This window comes from Anser anser (assembly GCF_964211835.1).
Source record: "Anser anser genome assembly, chromosome: 5".
Taxonomy (NCBI): Eukaryota; Metazoa; Chordata; class Aves; order Anseriformes; family Anatidae; genus Anser; species Anser anser.
The window spans coordinates 9,606,272-9,627,255 of NC_139725.1; the positions used below are offsets into that span (position 1 = coordinate 9,606,272).

General features: G+C 35.9%; 1 protein-coding gene and 1 long non-coding RNA gene across 2 annotated transcripts in view; one reads left to right on the plus strand and one right to left on the minus strand.

Annotated features, from left to right (window-relative positions):
• LOC310900663 (uncharacterized protein) overlaps positions 1-20,984 on the minus strand; it is a 252,722-nt gene that overhangs the window by 227,451 nt on the left and 4,287 nt on the right. Inside the window, exon 3 of the mRNA XM_083838957.1 lies at positions 7,797-7,908. The gene's annotated coding sequence lies outside the window, so the exon portion shown is untranslated. The remainder of the gene's footprint in view (positions 1-7,796; positions 7,909-20,984) is intronic.
• LOC310900669 overlaps positions 1-20,984 on the plus strand; it is a 62,338-nt gene that overhangs the window by 26,942 nt on the left and 14,412 nt on the right. The gene's annotated exons all lie outside the window — the stretch shown is intronic.

The window sequence follows — 20,984 nt, forward strand, 5'->3', positions numbered from 1 at the left end:
GTCTCTCAAGCTGAGAGGACTAAATCATAGTGAGAATTAACCTCAGAAACAGTTAATTCCTTGACCACTCCCCTCACCCAGGTGGCAGTAACAGTAACTGTCCCTTATTGCCACTACCATATTAGGTCTGTAAATGCAGGCCATCACTCCTTGATGAAAAGCATGTTCAGCAGCTTCGCACAGTGGTCAACTGAGAGGATCAAGCACAACATGGAAAAAACAAGAAATAACAATAAAAGAGCCAAACCTGAACAGACATCACTCAGCTCAGCTTTTTTGTAGGTCGGGTCTGAGGAAATTCAGCACGCAAACTGGGTTCTCAGTATATATTCCCAATTCAATTTTTGTCCAGCTTTTCCAGATAGAATAATAAACATGATGTTGGTAAACCCTTACTTCTCCATCAATTACCACAGAAAGAACATGCATAACACTGCCTATTTGTTTTTGAAATTACATTCTCAGATGTGTTTAATGAGGAACTTTTTGTGTGTCTCAAAATCCAGTGTCAGACAAGCGATGATACAGATCACCGTGCCCCAGAACGCATCAGCATCCTGCTAGAAAAGCCTAACAAACAAAACACATCAGCAAAACAAGACTCATCAGTAGTACTGAATAGATGCTTTCAACTATGTTGGCCAAAAAAATCAGAGGAAATAGATTTGTTTTTAAAAGTCTGCAAACTTGACATGCTAGTTTTATAACACTAAGCTGTTTGGAATCATGCTGCATTATTTTAGCTTAGATTTGCCTTACTGGTCTTTACAAGGCAGAGAAATATTTGCAAAGAGAAATATTTCCAGTTACAGAATACGTGAGAAAATGATTACTTGGAAACACTAAAGCCAAGTTAGTTGTTTTGTAGAACTTTGGCAGAACTGTCAGTGACACTGCATTCAATTCTGGGAATTTGGAATTAGAAAGATAAAGAAAGATATAATGAACTCAGAGAAGAGCCGCTGGTAGAGAGAGGGAAAAAATAAAATGAAAAAACAAGTACAGTTTGGTGAAAAATACGGGGAGATATAGAAAAAGTATGTTATCTGATAAGTTGCTTCAGATGTTTGACTGTTCTAGTCAATGAGTAGGGCTATTTACTATTGGGAATTGCACAATTCAGAGTAATCTGGTGAAATTTATAAATCCCAGAAGAGGCAACAGATTAGAGAAAAAACAAATCTATTAGACAAATCCTCCCAGGTCAGCTGACTTCAATCAATTCAAAGATAGGTTTCTAGGCTAGGCACAAGGCTAGAACACAGCAGTTTTGGACTCCCTTACCAGGTCTGCTATACATATCACATCAGCATGCCCCAAAGTGGCTCATCTCTCCTTGCTCCAGTTGTGCTTTACTAAAACAGGGATAGTGGTACAGCCACTTTCTCATTCTTTGTTTCATCTATTTAAACTGTAAACCCTTCAGGGGTAAAATTACTTCTTGCTGTATGTTCATAGAAAACCTTGCACAGTGGGATCGTAATTTCAGTTGAGCTCTCCAATTGTTGCCATAATACAAATAATAAATGATAATGTATTAGACCACCAACGAACAGCCCACCAGTTTAATAAATGTAAATCGTCACTTGAGATAGTTAAATCTACTTCGGACTTTAAAAATATATTTCAGGGAATAATCCTGTACCAGAAGGGGCATAGCTGACCTATTTTTATCTCTATCTCCATGAATCACAGAAGTTAAAATGGACGTATTACAGTATCAAATGTCTATTTTGAATGATATAATAGAAGGAGAAATCTTTTGAAGTTCCTTTACTTTCAGGCACAGCTCTACATATTAAGCACAATGTAAGGTGCTTATCTTTGAAATATGGAATAAAAGCTGTTGACCTTTTAAACATGAAATCTTGGGGAGCTTTGGTATGGCTTGGTCTAATTATATTACAATGGTTAGAAGGTAATCTCTTATGTATGCTGTCTAGACACATCATCTCTTATCAGAAATCTCAGGGAAAAAATTGCACCTATAGCAAAGCAGTGATGTAGCAATCTTTGTTGAAAGACCAGGATACCATGGCTTCACAACAGACAACAAGAGATGCATGACATTGCTAAGCAACGCTATGAGCTAGTGAGGTTTTCTCTGGCTTCATATGGTGTGGTAGTTAAGGAAGAAAGAGCAAGGAAAAAAAGGACAAAAACAACCAAATGAAGTGAATAGTGTAAGAAAGAAAGCAAAATAACAAATGGGGAAAAAAGCAAAAAAAATAAGTGTAAATTAGTAAAGTAATTGTATAGTATCAAAACTGTTTTTCTAGGAAAGCCATAATGTTATCACTTTCTAATTAAGAAGTCATAAAAATCAATATGTTCATCAATGGATCTCTCCACCTAAACTTTTATCATCCTATTTTCCTCTAAAGTTTATAATCACATACGGATTGGACAATGCTTCTTGAAGTAAACTATGCTTTAAAGGAAATCACCATTTCTTAAAGCTCTTCTCCTGCAGGTAGGCTAGAGAATGTTTGAAAACTAAACAAGTGGGCTCAAAAGTGATTGACAAAAGGTTTAAGCATTTCAAAGAATAGAACAATCTGATAAATGGTGAAAATGTTCTCTTCTGCAGCTCGACAAGTTATTTGCGCTCCAGAAAGCAGAGCTTTTCATTTGTCCCCATCTTTTTCCCTGTTTAAGGTTAATTCTCAGATGATGATAACAGGTTTGTGTCTATGAATAGACACTCCCAAGTTTTGTTTTCTTCTTTTAATAGAAATGTTTGCTACTGCTAGTTTAATCTCCATGCAGTCAGTGCTGTTAAAAGTCTTCCCACCAAAACAAAAATCCAGCAAATAACTTTTGAAAGTATGGCTTGAATTGTTCCTAAATATAATCAAATGCATGTTCACTTGCAAGAGAATCTGTTCTAGAGCAAAGTTATTATACCATCATGCTTTCAACTGAATTATAATAGTGCATAAATTCAATTTTCTAGATGAAGTCTTCCAAATCCCTTCCCCAACTCCGATTATTCTTCAGTTCTTTCTAAGATCCCTAGTTCTTGTGCAATTGTTGTTTTCTGCCAAAAAAAATGGCATTTGGCAAAAGATTAATGAACAATTCCAGTCGTTTCTCTCTTATTCAACATTGAGCAGGTGTATTGTCACGTTCTCTACGTACAACTCCTTTCGGGAAAGTTGTGTTTCAGGAGTTGGAAAAGAGTGGATGCTCCAGATTTACCTTCAGACTTGATTTTCCATTGACTAATTCCCAAATAAACTAAAGTTAGCACACAAAATACAGAATTGTGATCTCTTAACTCTTTTACAATAACTTGATAATATCATGCGAAAACTGATGAATGGTATTTCCCATTGTGATCTAAAATTGTTAAAAGGACTATCCAAATTAAACTATTTAAGATGTCGTTATAACTATTGCATCTATAATCATTGCACCAGACAAAACAGAACCATGTCTCGCAATTGCTCCTCCAGCTGACAAACATTTTTCAATAAATAAAAAACTTAGCCATTTAAAAATAGAAACCACAGACTAGAAAGCAAAGTATCTATTTGACAGAGGAGTTCATGCCTTCCTATGCTATTTTAATTCAAGTAAGTCTAGAGTTTCTAGTTTTGTAGTGTTTTGTAAACATAGGGTAAGAACTACACAAAATTAACTTCCTCAAGGAAGATTATCAAGTACAGACTAAATAAACCCCAATTTCAGTGTCACTATACTTGCTTTCTATCTGATTCATTAATAGGAGCAAAAGTAATCTTGGTAAACAAGCAACAACTATAAGCAAACTCTGGGCTGCAAACCTGTAAAATAATACTACTGATGAAATTGTCACTTCCTGACTATTATTTTTGCGTGGGAAGACTGTTTTTCTCCACAGTTTTCTAAGAATTTTCAGTCTTTATTAAGTGCCTACAATGAGTAGCTTATTTTGCAGTGTCTGTCAGCCCAGAAGTTGTTTAAATACTCTTTCCATCTTAATGAAAACATGCTTCTTATCTTGTTAATGGCCAAGAAGCATGTTCTGTTAGACTAAAGATCTCCACTTACATATCTGGCATCGTTATACAGGATTTTAAATATGCTGTAATTAGACAAGCTTCCGCATTATAGAGAGAATTGTTGAAAGTCCTGTCCCTCTTTCTGACATGCTTCTAAGCCTCTCCTTCCCCTAATACTGTGGGACATCAGGAAGTTATTCCTTAATAAAGTCCAAGAATTACATAAGAACCTTGCCAAATATTTTAGCCACTTTGTTAAAGGTACTCTCATTCAGTTTTGTGAATGAGAAGTGGCTTTCGACCACACGAGGGAGCTCATATTGTTCTGTTATGTGCAACTGCAACTGTGGAGGCTCACAAGATAATTGGCTTCAAATCCATTTGGTTTAGAAATGAGAAAGGTCATGAGATATATTTTAATAACCAAGTACAAATTCGAGTTTAAATTTAAATCAGTCTTAATTAAAGAATTTTTCAACAACACAATTGTTCCAGATTTTGTTCAACAAAACAAAATGCCATGTTTTAACTATATTTTTTAAAAGAAAAAAGATTTATGCTTTATATCTGCTACTTTTCTATGAGTAACTCTGTAGTTTCAGTGGGACTGTTAATGGAATGGTAGATCTCTATTGTTATGAATAATGGCTGTGAAATTCATCCTAGCTCTATACATAATAATAATATACAAATGCTAATGTTCCTAGAAGAAATCTCAGACTCCCCATCAAGCTCTACCTTGTACTAAATGCAATAGTAGTGACAGTAGTAGCCTTCTTTGAAGGCTTAGAATACTCTGGAGCCTCTTACCATCAAAATGGAAAAAAAATACCAGAAGAGCAAGGTGAAGAAGAAAAATGAGCTTGGTCTTAAGACAGAAGGCATCAGTTGCTGTGTCTGCAGCCAAAAAAGACCTACAATTGCAAAACCCAAAACAGAGAAGCTCCAGGAAACTGTGAAACAAAGATGCTGGAAACACATGAGATGTTAATTATATTACCAGAATGTGTCCTCCATGACTGGACTGTTTCCTGAAGACTTTTTACTAATACTTAGGCCTGTTGAGTTCTAAATGGCCTGAACTATGTGGCATTCATCAGTTCCAATGTTCTTCAACTCCATCGTTTAAAACTTCTGAGATTTTTTTTTTCTGGAACTCAGTCTTCTCTTTTTTTTTTTCTTTCCATTTTCATCTCATTACTTACAGGCTCCATATCTTGACAAACAATCCCTCTCACTTCTTACTGCCTACCTCTTTCAAACAGTAAGCCTTGTTATTTTATCTGCGCACATCCACAGAAAAATAAACACACACACACACTTGAGGGGCCCTGGAGCTGATGATGATTGTAGCCGGATATTATAGCCATGAAATGTCAAAAAACTGATTCAAGCACAGAATTAAGTAGGGGAGTTTTTTTGTTGTTTTGTTGTTGTTTGTTTGTGGTTTTATTTGTTTGTGGTTTTTGTTTGGTTTTTGCGGGTTGTTTTTTATCATTATTATTTTGGTGAAAGAAAGTATTTCATGGATGGCTTGAGATTAAAAACTTTAAAATTTTGTCTGAGATCTCAAGCATTGCTTATGTTTCACTGGCAATAGTTCCCCGTGCAATCTAACCAGTTGCATATGTGTTCAGAACAAAAGTGCAAACATGCATCCTTTATATCGGTATATTTTAGATACTTGCCTGTAACTACTCCTTTCTCATGGTTATTTCAACCACTACTAGAATTTTCAACAGGATAATTTATAAAGAAGAAAAAATATCATAAGTATTGTTTTCTGTACAGATGTGTTTCAATGTTATTTAAACATTTTTATATTGGTGTATGCTTTACTTTGAAAAACAGAGAAAAATAACAAGACGGTGGTCTACTGTACACACAGGCGTATCCACAAGTTGTTCCAACAACTTGCTATAACATAACAAACTTTCCTGAAGCATGTATGTAGATCATTAGTGGTTTAAACTAAGTGCTGTTTATTGATTTTAAACACCAATCCTTTCTGCACACAGCTCTTGGCACATTCAACCACAATCCATTTTATCCCCAATAACTTCCCTGAAGAAAAGTGTACCACCTCCAAATTTGTACTATTACCATTACTGAATTGAAAAAATTATTAAAGACATGAAGACATGTAACTCCATGCAGATGACTTAGTGTGCATCGAATTTGTGCAGAACATTTTGCTACACTGCAAATCTATACACGTTACTTGGTTTTATTGTGATACAAATATGATTAAACCCCTCAGCATATTTCTCAATTTTTTGTGCTAATTTACATTTCAATTCTGTTGATGTCTTCTCAGTAAACTGCAGAAAATCAGATATGCTTTTGTTTTATAAAAATGTAATATATCATTTGTAACTTAATAAAAGTGATGCATACATTAAAAAAAAAAAGAAAAAAAAAAAGGAAGGAATATACTAGCAAAGAAGTCTCTACTTTCTCTTCACTCCAAATTAAAACAGTAGTTGAGGAGTAAAAAGAAAAATCTTATTAAGGTTAATGCTATACACATTTATGTAATAAAAGCATAGCTGACCTTTTCAAAGTCCCCAAAACTGCCAGCTACTGTAAGGCTTTCCATAGAGTGCCTGCCAAATTGACAGAAAAACTGGCCACCTTCCTACAGTTCACATCTGTGTTCAGTTTGCACGCAGCAAGAAGAACGTAAGACATCAAGTATATTTGATTTGCGCCAATCTGTAACATTATTTCTGATGAGAAATCTACTTTATAATGGGAAAACAACAAAACAGGTGATCAGCATTCTTGATTGTTAAGGAATATTTTATGAATAGTAGAGCAGTTGAAAATAGAGCTCACTTCTGCATATTAAAGTAAGTTAAATCACTTAACAATGTCTGACACAAATATTTCCAGTACAGCAACACTAGAAAGTGCCACATCCAGTTTTTTACTGTCCTGTGGCTTGAAACCCAGTCCAAACATGGAAAACACTTGCAAGGCATGGCTTCATTATCAATTAGCATTTAATGACACAAGCAAACCACAGCATGAGCTGGCAAAAGAGAAAGTCTTCTAAAAGAAGGAACAATAGTACAGTAGTCTACTATGGAGTATGAATTTTGCAGTTGCTGTGTGAGATCTTCATTACAAGGCATGATCTTGAAAAAATTCTGATTTTTTAATGAATGCATTTGTGTTAGCTCACCAGACTTTTTCCTATAGCTACACAGCAGCAAAGAATCAGTTCAACCCAGCATCTAAAGCTGCCATAATACTCATGATTTGCTCTGAGACACAGCTGTTTAAAACAACTACCACGACAGCCCTTTATGTCCTCTCAGAGTTCCCAATTAGAATCTAACTACATAGACAGTCTCACGTCTCCCTCATCCTCAGCACATCTGGCTTTAAATGTGAGTTTACTTTCTTGCAAAAGGAAAAATGCTTGTTGAATTTAGGTAACTGCTGACTCAGGATGAAGTTGTGTCATGGGTGTAGTGCAATGACATGATTCAAATACGTGATTCAAAACCCTTCTTATAGCAAAAAGAGCTATGTAAGAACATTTAAAACATTCTTTTACATGTTTTAATGGCCTTAACTATTGGTATCTCTACAAAGACCATGTTTACTCTAAAATGTTTTCCATATCTAAAAGAGTGCTCAAAGCTTGACCAACAGTAATACAAGTTTTCAAGCAGTGTAGAGTTGCTGACTCTTGATTGTTTTGACACAACCTGATGTTTACTAAAGTCAAAATTGCCAAAGAATTGTCAATTGCATTTAAGATACAGGGTTAATAAATAAATCAGCATACGAAGCCCTTACCTTCCGTGCCCTAGAGACACTCCATACCACGTGTAACATCAATACTCTAATCCCAGATGTCTTTGGCAAAGCTGAAGAAGTTGCACTCTTCCTTTTGGGTCTCTTCTGTCACCTGGAGAGACAGACATAAAATGAAAAAGTATTTCTGATTGTGGGTTTTCCACTTGGGACACCCTAAACAAAATTTCCCATTATTAGGTAGGAAATCACCACTTTTTGAAAAATGAGCTTCTCTTTCCGTTTCCCAAACTGAATACATTTACACTCACTAATTCCACATTTGGAGTCTAGCCACCACTACCAATGCTAGTGTTTAAATACCAGTATAACACTTTATTTATTTAGGTTTATCATGAGAATTAAATTTTATATCTTTAGTGAAGTGGTTGAAATATAAAAGTTCCAACTGCATTAAACAAATAAACATGAAATAAAAACAATGTAAATCTATCTTGATACCAGCCTTGACAATTGAAAACTTGAGAGAAGATTTGTTTCGATGGTAATTTCTTGCCCTTTGTTTAAAAACTTGAATAGAATACACCCTGCTCTTGAAACCCATTCTTAAAAGATTTAACAACAACAAATGGAAAAGCACTAAATTAAAAATCAAGTATTTTCGTGAAATCTGTGTGTTTTGTTACTGCATCAAAAATGAACTAAGGATAACCCTTCTCTGTGGAAAGTACAAAAAAAAAAATCAGTATATTTTCATTGGAAAATAATTCAAAGAGGAACGCATCTGTATGCAAATAATGACTTTCATTGAACACTTCTTTTTTTAACCCTTGTTCTAGCTTTAATAGTTTAATTGTTTTCAAATAAACTTTGTCAAAGAACAAAAGGAATGTCTACACTTGCCCTCACTTCAAAGGATAGCTGTTCCCATGATTTCAATGCTATTCTAGGCTAGTGTTTAATCTAGAAGAGAGTATCTCATATGAACATAGTCAGGATATCACTGGAAGATATTCATGTTTTTGTATGTGTCTTTAATGGAGAAAGAATTAAAAACACTCTTATGATTTACAGTTTGAGGATTTCATGTTGAACATGAATGTCAGCCCACAAGCTTTCTCATTGCAATTTAAATATTCCAAGGTAGGATTAATTTCCACACTTTGTTTATTTTCCATAAGGTTAGCCTCTACTGCTCTTTGACAAAGATTTTTTTTCTTCATCTCCATACAAGAAAAAAATAACAACCAAAGCCTCTGAAAGAGAAGTGGGAATATCAGTCTGTCTGTCTGGGACTCATATCTAGGCAGAGGATAGAATCAAAACACATTCATGACAGCAAACTGAAGGCAGGACACCAAGAAGCCAGACATGAGGAGTCCGCCATACATCTAAAGAAAAGGAACAGAACAACCACAGTTATTTTACTAGTTAAGCAAATGCAGATATTTTCCAACTTACATTTCTCTGACACAGTGGTCCTGCTCCCACAACAAACCTAATTAACTATCAGGGAAATATGAATCAGCTCACATTTTCTGTGACCCTCAAATAGATTGCAACATGAATCTGCCTAATGTCAAGTTTTTTTTCCTGCGGCAGCATACATCTCTACATATCCTTGTTATGTTCCAGTGCTGAAGTAAAAGTGGTGTGAAAACGAACAAAATGAGTTCATTTCTGGCTCTGCCATTCTACTCTCCACTTGAGAGAAGCTTGAGGCTTTTTGCTTTGTCTGGTTGGGAGAGCTTACTTTCTATAAAGTAAAAGCTGCTGCCAATTAATAACCAGGACAAAACTTCACAAAAGTAGATAGGTCAAATAATTTTTTTTTCATTTCATCTCAATTGTTCTCATCTCCTTCAGCTAACTCTCAGATCTTACAGGGCACTTCAGACTCAAATATTTGGTATGGAAGGGCAAAGAAAGAACTGAATGTGACCTACCAGCTTTTTCCAGACTCACTCCTGTCCTCACTCTTGACTCATTGCTCTTCCTATATTACAGTATTTTCACCTAGTTTTCCCATAAACTCTTGCACATAGGCACAACTGCAAGCTAGTGAGTTAGGAACTTAGGAAGCCACAGAAAAGGAGGCTAGTGCCAACATTTGTGCTGGTTTTTAAATGCCAGAACACTAGAACAGAGAGAGGCAGATTGCCATGTCAGGCAGAAAGCAAGTAAGTCCCTGGAGAGTATTTGACAAACATTAACCTTGGTAAATTGGACTACTGAAACACACTTTTAAAGATTCTAGCATCTGTTTCAATGGATATTTGCATTTGTAATATGGATACCATCATAAACATAACATAGTCCATATCTAAAACAGCTAAATAGTGATTAGCTTCACTACAATCAATAAATAAAAATACTAAAAAAAAACACTAAAATTAAAAAATAATATTTTTATTTTATAATTTTAATAACCAAAACTAAAGTTAAAAACAAACAAACAAAAAAAACGAAAGTTACATTTACTTCTGGTATGTGAGCAAATGATGTACAAAAAAGTAGGCATCTTAGGCCTGTACAGTACACCCAGCAGCACTGGTTTCTCAGCACAGTCAAAGAGCTCTGGAGAGATTGGTTCTTAGTATGGGACAGGATCTGTTTCTGTGTTCACTCATGCTCTCTACTGACATGACCTGCAAGGTGAAATTAGGGACAGTACGGCTGCCATCTGTGTGCAGCTGCCCTTCTTGGACTAAGAATAAAATGTGAATTTAGCAAAGAATAAAGATGTTTTGAAAAGGTTTTGCTGCATGAATTTGGTTCAGATGCATTCGCTAAGACAGGGCTGCTTCACAAAGTCCATTGGACCAAAAGACCATTTGCAAAAAGTAATCTAAAATTTCTCTTTTAAATATTTACCACGTCATTTAAATTGTCTGATGCTCAGCTTACACAGATGAACAGCACTTCATGGCTTAGGCTAGTAACGAGCACAGTAAGAACATAAATACTTTCAAGCGAAGTGGAAAGTCCTCCGTACACCTAAAAAAATAAAATACATCCCTCTCCTCACACATAGTCAATTGGCCAACTTAGAAACAACTTAATTTCTTTACCTCAAAAGACGCCAAAAAAAAAAAAAAAAAAGATTAGAGGTTAAAAATCTCAACACGCTTTCTCTGCAATTCTCTCCCCTTGTACCTCTCACTAAGAAACTTCAGAAAGCATAGGCTGGAGAAGGAGCATTGCCTCAAAGTGCAGTTACTGAGCAAAGATTCTGGAGAGCTTTGGTCATCTCCCAGGTATGCCACAAGGCTTTTGTGTGCCCCTAAGTCAGTCAATTTGTTTCCACTGACTTCAGGTAAAAGCATTTATCCTATTTTGACTCTACTCTTTATATATAAACTTGAAATACTACCACCTTCATTTCTTTGCTTTTTCTCTGTTCTGCTATTTCTAGAACCAAAATTAATCAAGTTGGGTATTTCTATTATTGTCCTTTTGGATGTTTTCCAGTAACAAAGTATTATGTATAAACACTCATTGGTGTTGGTGGCTCATAGTGTCACAGTTTAACACAAGGCCCCAGTTGCCATAAAATCCTGTTATAGAAAGCACTATACACACCAGTAAAGGTGTCTAAAACACTGTAACAAGTCAGCAAAAAAAAGGATATAAATAGCTCAAAGGATTAACAGAAATTTCTTGCATTAACCACAAATGTATCCAAAAAACATATGATGCATGTCTCACATAGGGGGTGGCACGCGCACTAACTGACTGTTCATTGCTATCGCTTTCAGAGATGCTTGTTGGTAGACTTGGCAGTAAGTCTACTAATTTTTCCTTTGGAAAGCTAATTATCTGACTTTGCTGGACACGTTCTAGAAAGTTTCCAAGGTTTTTGGTTGTTTTAATCAGAGACTTCTCTCCTAGACATGTTCACAAGCAGGTTTGTAAGCTGGAGACCACACTTGAAACAAGGCACTTTCTCACCGTGACGTATCATCTCTTCACGCTTGCATCACATTTGCATTTTTAGCTTTATCCTAATGTGCATTTAAAATCAGCTGTCATCTTTTCAGATTTAATATTATTCAGGTGCATAATTACCTATAGTGGATCAGGTCTCTGGAGTCCTCAACGTATTTATCAACAACTTCCACAAGGCTTAGGTTGTTGTTTTAATTATATTTTATAATTTAAAATGTAGTAAATATTTATATTATATATGTACTTAAAGGCACAGAGGACATTTGGGAAGAAACCAAAGTTTTTTAATGAATGTTTAACATTAATTTTATACTTAAAAATATGTCTTCGTAGAGAAACCCATGCTTAGCCAAACACACAGCATTCTAATTTATTAGAAAGTGCTTTGCTTCATTTTCTGTATGTAATTACTAAAAGTGGTCAGAAAGCTCATAGAGAAAATAAAAACTATCTACCTATAGGATGAATATCTAACATATTATAAAATTTACTTATTTACTCTGAATTACCATGAAAGAAATACACAAATGCATTCAGATGGACTGAAATATGCAGTGGCAACCAAAATGGATAAATAGGCACTTAGGCACCTATTTTAACAATGATACTGTAACAGAAACATTTACCACACCAAAAAAAAAAAAAGACAAAAAAAAAAAACAAACACACGTAATTTTATTTTATGAAAGCTTAGTGTAATAGCTACTTGAAGAAGATAAATGGAAGGTGGCTGAAGAAAAGTCATGTTAGGCAGTACTGGAATGGATTGAATGTATTCAATTACTGTATCTATTGTTGAAGCAACAATAACTTCTCTAAACTGATTAATGCAAAATCTAAAACCCAGCAATGTCTAAATAGCACCTGAACAGCTTTATTTATCTGTTTGTGTAAATATGTGCAGGCATGGTGCCAGTATTCAAATATAAGCAAGAATAAATAAAGAATAAAGAATAATCTCAGCTCAAACCTAATGATCACTAATACACACAGACTAAATATTGGAGAAAATTGTTACAAAAGTTATTTTCTATGACTAGCTACAATGCACTACGAAGTTTCTGGGAAGATTCCAACTCTTTCAGTTTATGGAAGTCAGCAGCAATTTTGAAACACTGGGAATTGGATGTACACAGGGGGCTTGAATTATAACTACCTGCTTTACTTTTGCTCTGTGTAAACAGTGCAGTGCACGTCATCTAATCCTTTGGTCACTTTGAAGCAATCTATTTCTTTTTGTTGCTCTTGAAATCTGGAAATACTTTTGACATAAATGTTCATGAGAGGTAGGGTAATTATTTTTTCAGTGCAGTGCATTGCATTTCAGCAAGCCTATTTACATTCTCTAAAGGTACCTGCATTTAAATCCTTTGCTATGTGTGGGCCTCAATCAGAATCATGTATCTAATTACTGTTGCTTCACAAACAGTTCTGTCACAAACCCAGCAGAGCAAGCATTGTCTCCCATCTGTTAATCACCATAACATCTTCGTACAATACGCTGAGGTAGGGTTTATGTCTGGGGATGACTCTAGCTCCCTTGTCATTTTAAGATTTAGGTTTTCAGAAACCTGCCAGGGGAGACGTTGCTTGGCCAGTAGTGCGTACCTGTCCTCAAAAATAATGAAATGTATTGCTCGCTGGGGTCTTTGCCAAGGGTTTAATCCTTTTTTTCTATTTATTTAAATAGTTCTTATCACTAGATATGCAGGATGAACCCAAATGAGTACAAACAGAAGCCAGATATATTAGATTATTTTCTTGATAAGCCATTGAACTTTTAGTTAGGTCCTTGGCTCTGTATTATTCTCCTGTGTAACCCTAGATGCAGAGCTTGAGTAACTCGTGTAAAATAGAACAATACGCCCCTTTCTCAGCACCTAGCCTATGCCTGTTCACTTCAAAGAAGGAACTGTCTTCTGTTCAAAGCCTTCTTCTCCCTGTATTAATAGTGACCTGACTGTCTTCAAGAAAATACGTCAACAACATTCACTATCCATATTGTGTTACACAGCACCAAAGTGAGAAGCAAACTTCAATCACTAATAATGCATATATGGCTTTAATGTGCTTTTCTTCTGTAGGTCAGAATTATTAACCTCATTTTACAGATGGAAAATCAAGATGAGGAAAGGGAATGTCATCTCCTTTGCAAGGTCACTCAATGTATCAAACTTGGTATGAGCTCAGGATTTTTTTGGGTAGCACTCGCTACTCTATTAAAGAAGGCAGCGCTGATTTTGATCATGTGAAGAATATCCTTAATGGAACTCATGAAAACCAAGATTCAGTGCTTTCCTAACACAAAATTCTATCAAGAAACACTTATGTCACATGATAATAGCAACTAATAATGAAAATACCAAAGTGACAAAAATAGATTTTGTCATAGTAAATAAAGTCAAGCTGTATTGTAACAATTGTGCACTTATTTTTGGAGACATTTCAAAAAATATTCTCCTTCTTACTGATGTCATTGCTTTTCTTGACTTGTGGGATGCCATGGTAGAAAAAAAGATAACTAACTGAAGCTTCAGCTGTGATGGTGCCTTAGATTATTGATGCATGGTTCTTACTTCTCAAAGCTCCCTGCCAAAATAAACCACAATGGAATGTATCTATAACAATAGATAAAATACAAGAACTGTACTGTGCATATTAGGATTGCTTTCCACCCAAAAGAGTCAAACTCAAAATGCTTAAAATTAAGGATTTCACAGTCACAATATTTGTTTGTTTCTTGGTATTCCTCTTACAAAGATACAAACAGATGAGAACATTCATGATTTCCCAATTCTACCATCAAATGCTTTGCAGAGACCTTTGACTATAAGCTTACGTGGGAGTAAACTGAAGAGTTACTTAAATAGCAGTGCTGAACTTAACAGCTCAGCAATGTGTGAACATTCTTTAATCTTGATCCAATAGTCAAATCATGGCCAAGATAATAGCAGCATGGGTTTATTTTGTATTCATTTAAGGTTTTACACTAGTACTGGAAAAAAGCCACTTACAATACTCTACCATAAACACATTCTTTTTCCCTCAATCTCAACATTCACCTCTCCTACCTCTCTAAATTTTCAGACAGAAAAGCAGAAGTTTCATTACATGCCAAGGATAGGGCTCCATGAATCTCCATCTTGTCCACCAGTGTCCTGTGAAAGACACCATGATGCTGTGGTTGTAACCACCAATACTAAAAGAAAATAATGGATTGAGGAGGAAAGCAAGGGAGAAAAAAAAATGAAGGAAAAAAAGGAAAGCAAAATTGCCATTTCACAGCAGGATTCCAGGCATATAACCACTCAGCACATGCCATGTGGTAAACGATAAACATACTCATGAAGGGCATAAATATGGATAGGGATTTGGAGAACAGCATCATTAAATGTGTTCTGCCAAACAAGCGATAGTCTTACTAGGAAAGAAAGAAAAAAAAAAAAGAAAAAAAAAAGAAATCTTTAATCTTTTTAGAAGTCCTCAGGAATAACTACAATTTGCCAAAATTCAGATTTCATGTGAATCAATTGTCAATCAATTATAATAATAACTGAATATGATAAAGCAGATGACTTTTTCTCAATCATAAATTTGATACATAATTATATTCTTTCTTATGAGAAAAATGGTAAAAACATCAGTCTGTAGGTAATTCAAAATGTGTCACATTCTCTCACTATGTTCATGTATAAGTATGCTACATAACAGTTTTGTTCAATAACGTTGGTGTGTCCAGCTTTATCAAAGAGAAAATACATACCTTTACAGTACACCCAGACAGGCCCCACATTCCATGCCAATGATTAACTCATACCCAAACCGAAAGAAATTCTGTTGGTAAAAAGCATGTCAAACTTTTTTCTATTACATATACACAAGACTATAACAGAAGGAAAAAAATAAAGGCTCCACTTCTTGAGAATGTACTACCCTAGCTCTATTTAACAAATTAGTAATTAAAAGTACTTAGTAAAAGTGCAGTATTGTGTATCAATATTTCAAACAGGGTAATCAGTATTTCAGAGTATGCACAATATATGATGTAATGATTCAATGTAATCATCGTGATTATACATGAATAGGAAATGGGAAATATACTGCATTTTAACAATATTCACTTCCTTTCCCTCACGTTTTTTCTCCACAACATTGGAATAGTATCAGATTTATACTTGAATTTTTCTTACACAGAATAGATTCATTTATGAGATCACGTTTTTTTCCATAGCAACCAACCTTCATGTGGGAGATTCAAGATGTGTGAGCTTAATCACAGGTGAATAGGAGCAGGAAATGTTAGCGGTGTTGAGAAGGAGAGGATGGCATAGATCTGTCTAGTCCTCTAATCAAAAATTGCTGTGAAATTCTGTAAAATATCAGCTTTGGTAAACTCAGAAATAAAAGATACTTTTCTCATATTCATTATTCACATAGTAAGCCAAAGCATGATACGTGAAGACAGAAACTGTTTCCCAGCTTCCAGAACATGAGGAAATTTGATATCTCATGTGTTTTCCTGTGGTGTCATTTTAGTCAGTGTTAAAAATCAAGCTGCATGTAAAACTACTTTACACAAGTGGAAGCCACAGACACATTTCAACTAAAGTCACCTTTAGCAAGCAGAATGTCCCTCTGTGCACAGGGCCCTGGCTGGCAGATGAAGGCCTACATCTAAAAGAAGGCTACGTCCTACAGACCACACCAGAAGAAGGAAAACTGGGGAAATGCAACTACTCCTGAAACCCCAGCTTCTCGTTTAGTAACTTTTATTTATGTGGGGCCTGTCTGGGTGTGTAAATGCTACAAGCTGAGCGCAAACACAGGGCAGTGCCGACAACATTCTGAACACAACAGAACTCTTCTGAAAAGTTCAACAATGCAACAAACTAAAACAAGCCTGAAGAAAAGCTTCTAAATCAGTACCACTGATGAGACAGATGTATAAACTGTGGAAATTAATAGCCAACAACCACAAAGGAGAACTCCGAACTGTTAGATATGTAGAGAAATTCATTTACCATTAGCATGCCTGACATGGTGCACGCTCGGTGCTCCATACAGCAACAAGCCATTCCAAAGAACAAAATAAAAATTAAAAAGTATCTTGAATTACTCTAAAAATGTTTCCCCCAACGTACCATAACGGTTCCTCAAGACCAAAACTTCAACCCAGGCAGCGTCACTGAATGTCCTTGTGCGCCGCCAGCCCTAGGACACCCGCCACGGGGCAGGCGAGGAGGATGGCAAGATGGCGCCCGGCCGGCCATGTTCTGCCTCCTCAGCGCCGGGCAGCGTTTGAGCTGCAGGCCCAGCAGCTTACTCCACACATGGCCCCTGTGCAAGCAGCTGGCAGGCCGCTTCCAGGCCACCGGCCTCTGCTCGGCGGTGCCTCTTTTGTTTATTTATTGTATTTTAGTGCATTTTTAGTGTATGCACCTGTAGAAGCATGGACCTACAGAAAAGAAATATTAAACTTTTTTTTTTTTTTTTTTGGCTTCCAGAACCGGAAGCATGGGATAAGCACCACAAGACAGGGAAACTGTTCCAAGAGATAAGTGCTGAAGTGGATTATTCTGCTTCTGCAATTGTCCTTTTTCTTTGTAATGGGCTGACAATCAAAAAAAGCCCTGGTACAAACAGAGCCAGTGTCAGCTCAGTTACCAACGTTGCCCTGCTGCAATTTGAGGTCCCATATGTTAAATAGGCTTATAGGAAGTTGGGAGAAGTTGAGCTCAATTTATAGGATGTTGATTTAATAAAGATTAAGTTTTCAGAAGCCTGCATTGACCTACCCCTAGTCTCAAGCTGGCCAGCATGAGTTGCTAGTGCATGCTGCCACATTCACCAACCTTTCCAAAACAAACAAAACCAAGTCTCATTCTAGTAGCACAAATGAATCAATAAAAACTACTGTGCTTTGTTGCCATTTCTTACAAAAGTGTTGTAGATATGTTTTAATAAATATTGACATATTCACCTTCCCTAAAACATAAATGGAAAAAATCCTTATAATCAGTCCCTTTAAGTAAGCAACTAAATTCTAAAGCCAAATCACTGTTTTCCTTCCAGCCATAAGCAGAGCTACTAACACATTTCATTAAATAGACAGAAGGTGAAGAGAGAGTGAAGTGACAGATAAAATAAAATGAAATGAATAGTTTTCAAATTTATTTAAAACTTTTGTTCTTCTCTCATGCCTGTAGAAGGTGAAAATAAAGGAGATGTAAAAAGGAAGAAGCTGCTTAGCATCCTCCCCAACACTATAGGAAAATTACACGTTTCTTCCTGAAGAGGTATTTTAGCACAGTAGGATGTTCTTATGTTGTGACAAGATAATGTGTGTGTAAAGCACTCCTATAATTTAGCTGTCACACAGATGCGCCTACTCAAGTGCATGTGTGTCAATGGAGAATTAGCTTTGATCTGTAAAATACATCAGATGGTTTCTATTCCTTCCTCTGAATCAACTCAGTTTGATAAGAAATTAATCTGACCATCTTTCTTATAGCTATTGTCAGAATGTTTAATCTCTAGAACTGATGCTGTGACTGCATGCAGCTGTATATAGAGTAGAAACCTAATGTCAACACAGATAAAAATCACTTATTTATTTATTTATTTATTTATTATCTCAGCACTTTGTCTTAAGAGCATACTAGACATTTAAGGGCCATCAGGGTAACAAACCATCCAGCAAATTTTGGGGCAGAGAAAAAGTGTAAAATTTAATCCTGAGCAGACACTGAACTGTGGAACTGAGAAATATATTTTCAGTAACTTTTGTAATTTCAGCATTACTGAACCAGATGTGAAAATGGAATGATTTTTATGACTATTCCTGCCAACACTATAAAGACTGACTTAAACTTGCAGTCATGCATCTATCTCCTCTCTCATCTAAACATCTGCAAGTTTAAAGAGGCAGGCAGGTATGTATGATGATATGGATCCTTAAGCACATCAGCAGAATACAGCTTAAACTGCACCTGGTACCAAGCTTTTTCAATATAATGGTTTTTCTTTCAAATACAATTTAATTTCAGCCTGGACTTAAGTTCTTCAATATGTGCTTCTTCAGACAGTCAACATGCAAACAGAAAGCAAAACTGACTAAAATTTCCAGGAATAAGATGACGAAGAAAGGAAAATGATATGCACACACTATAAAACTAGGGTGAAAATTTTCATCTATTTTGAGGAGTTAGTATCCTTTGAAGTTGACATTTGCTTTGAGGGACTGGGATCTGTCTCCTACTTTCCTCATTTACCTCCTGCACATGCTCGCTTAGATACTCAAAATGCTTACTTTAAGAAATTCCAGTGCTCTTTCTACATTGAGCATGTTTCAGCCTCTGAAGTTTAGCTGCTGATGAAATTCATCTGTAATTTTTCATTTGGCACATGGGAAAAAAAGGCTAAACGTGAAATCTGATAAAAATGTCTGCTTAAATAGAGTCTTAATCTCAAGTATTCCTCAATGCCATGTGCACTGTAGCACTCCAAAGTCTTACCCCTAGGCACAAACAAGTCCTTAATTAAGAATCTAGTGGAAGAGATAGCCTTCAGTCATTTAATGCAGCACAAAAAAAAAAAAAAAAACAAAGAGAGAGAGAGAGAACCCAGGATGACAAATGAAAAACATGCCTATACTTGCTTTTAAAAATAAATACACCTATATTCTCGCTTAGAAGATATGCTAATAACAGTGAAGGAAAATTTAGGAAAAAAAAAAAAAAAGAGAGAGAGAGAGAGAGAATACCTGCACATAGATGGGTTATTTCAGATTCTAGTGAAACCCAGGTGATAGGACAGAGAAAAATGAAGTAGTAATAAAAAATTTTAAGCCTCAACTTATGTAGTGTAGAGAAGAACAAGAACTGGGTAACTGTGGTGAACAACCAGAGCCAAGTCACTTGGACAGGAAACAGCGAAGCAAGCAACTGAGTCTCTTCTCAGCCTACCCATGTCCATGTATGTGTGTGGGTAGCTATTAGTTGTACTTCTAAGCAACAGTTACATGTCTGAACATAAAAATAAATCTAATTCTGACATTTGCAAAATATCTTCTAAAAATGAGTCTCAGACATGAAGAGGACGCAGACAGTTATGTCTGTAGTTTCAGCCAGACAAGGGAGGGAAGAGCAGTGTTTCACGATACAGCCTTCAAGATTTGTTGCAAAGCCACAGGAATCAATAAGCTTTGTCATCAGCTCTTTGCTCAGGGAATCAGCTCTTCTCCAGTGTTCTCAAGTCAGCTCACCTCTATTTTCCCAGTGATACCAGGTTCTCCTAACTGCTTATCTGCTTTCCCTCAGGCATCTGTGTACTTCCTCCTTCGCTTAGCTAGGAAAACCCTCCCTGCAGAAAATAAACTACCACCCCCTTGTCTTCTTCAAGTTCCCCCTTCACCATCAGACAGGTGGCAAATGCATAGACTGTTGGTGGTTTGTTGACGACACTTTTCTCCCTCCCGGGAGGAAATAATTATTTTACTTTTCTTACCTTCTTTTTTTTGCCTAAAACCTCCATCTCCTTTGTTCCTTTGAAAACAAAACAAGCAATTGGGAACAAAAATCCCAAGGTTTACCTTTTTTCTTTCTTTTTAAACTATCCTCCCGTTTCGGTGGTCTATCATCACTGCCTTTTCAGATGATTTTTCTGAGATTCTGGACTTCAGACACATGCTATCATTATTAAATGTGAGTATAAAATACAGTAGATGGGATTTCAGCTTGATCTGTATTCCTGGCGGCAATTGTTTTAAAGGACTAGTAGTAACAGGTGTACACAGAACTAAATTTGAGTAGGATGAGATTTGTTGTGAGAAAGAAAGTACCAAAGTGGAATGCAAACCTGCTAAAGACTACATTTTTGGCTTAACCATGAACAACAAAAATGAGATGGCTAAAAATGCATGCATGGACTTTTGAGTCCATTAAAAATGCAGCACTGAAGTCTGCAGAAGTTTATTATATAGAAACTGTAGGTTTGTTTCTGGCTTGAAAAAATAGAAATTTGCAAAGCCAGAATGTGAGTAGGCAGAAAAAACTTAATAGATTTGTCCTCAGAATACATTCAGAAAGAAACTTGTATACCTTGTCATATAAAGAGTTTAATGGCTTTCAGATACACAGTACTGTCCAATAATCAAACAGAATTAAAGTGCAATTAATTACACAGTTTGAAATGAATGTATTAGTTACTTGATGGTACCCTAGTAGACTTCAAGCTGTATAACCAAATTAGAAATTGGAACCACAGCACAGCACGACTTGCTAT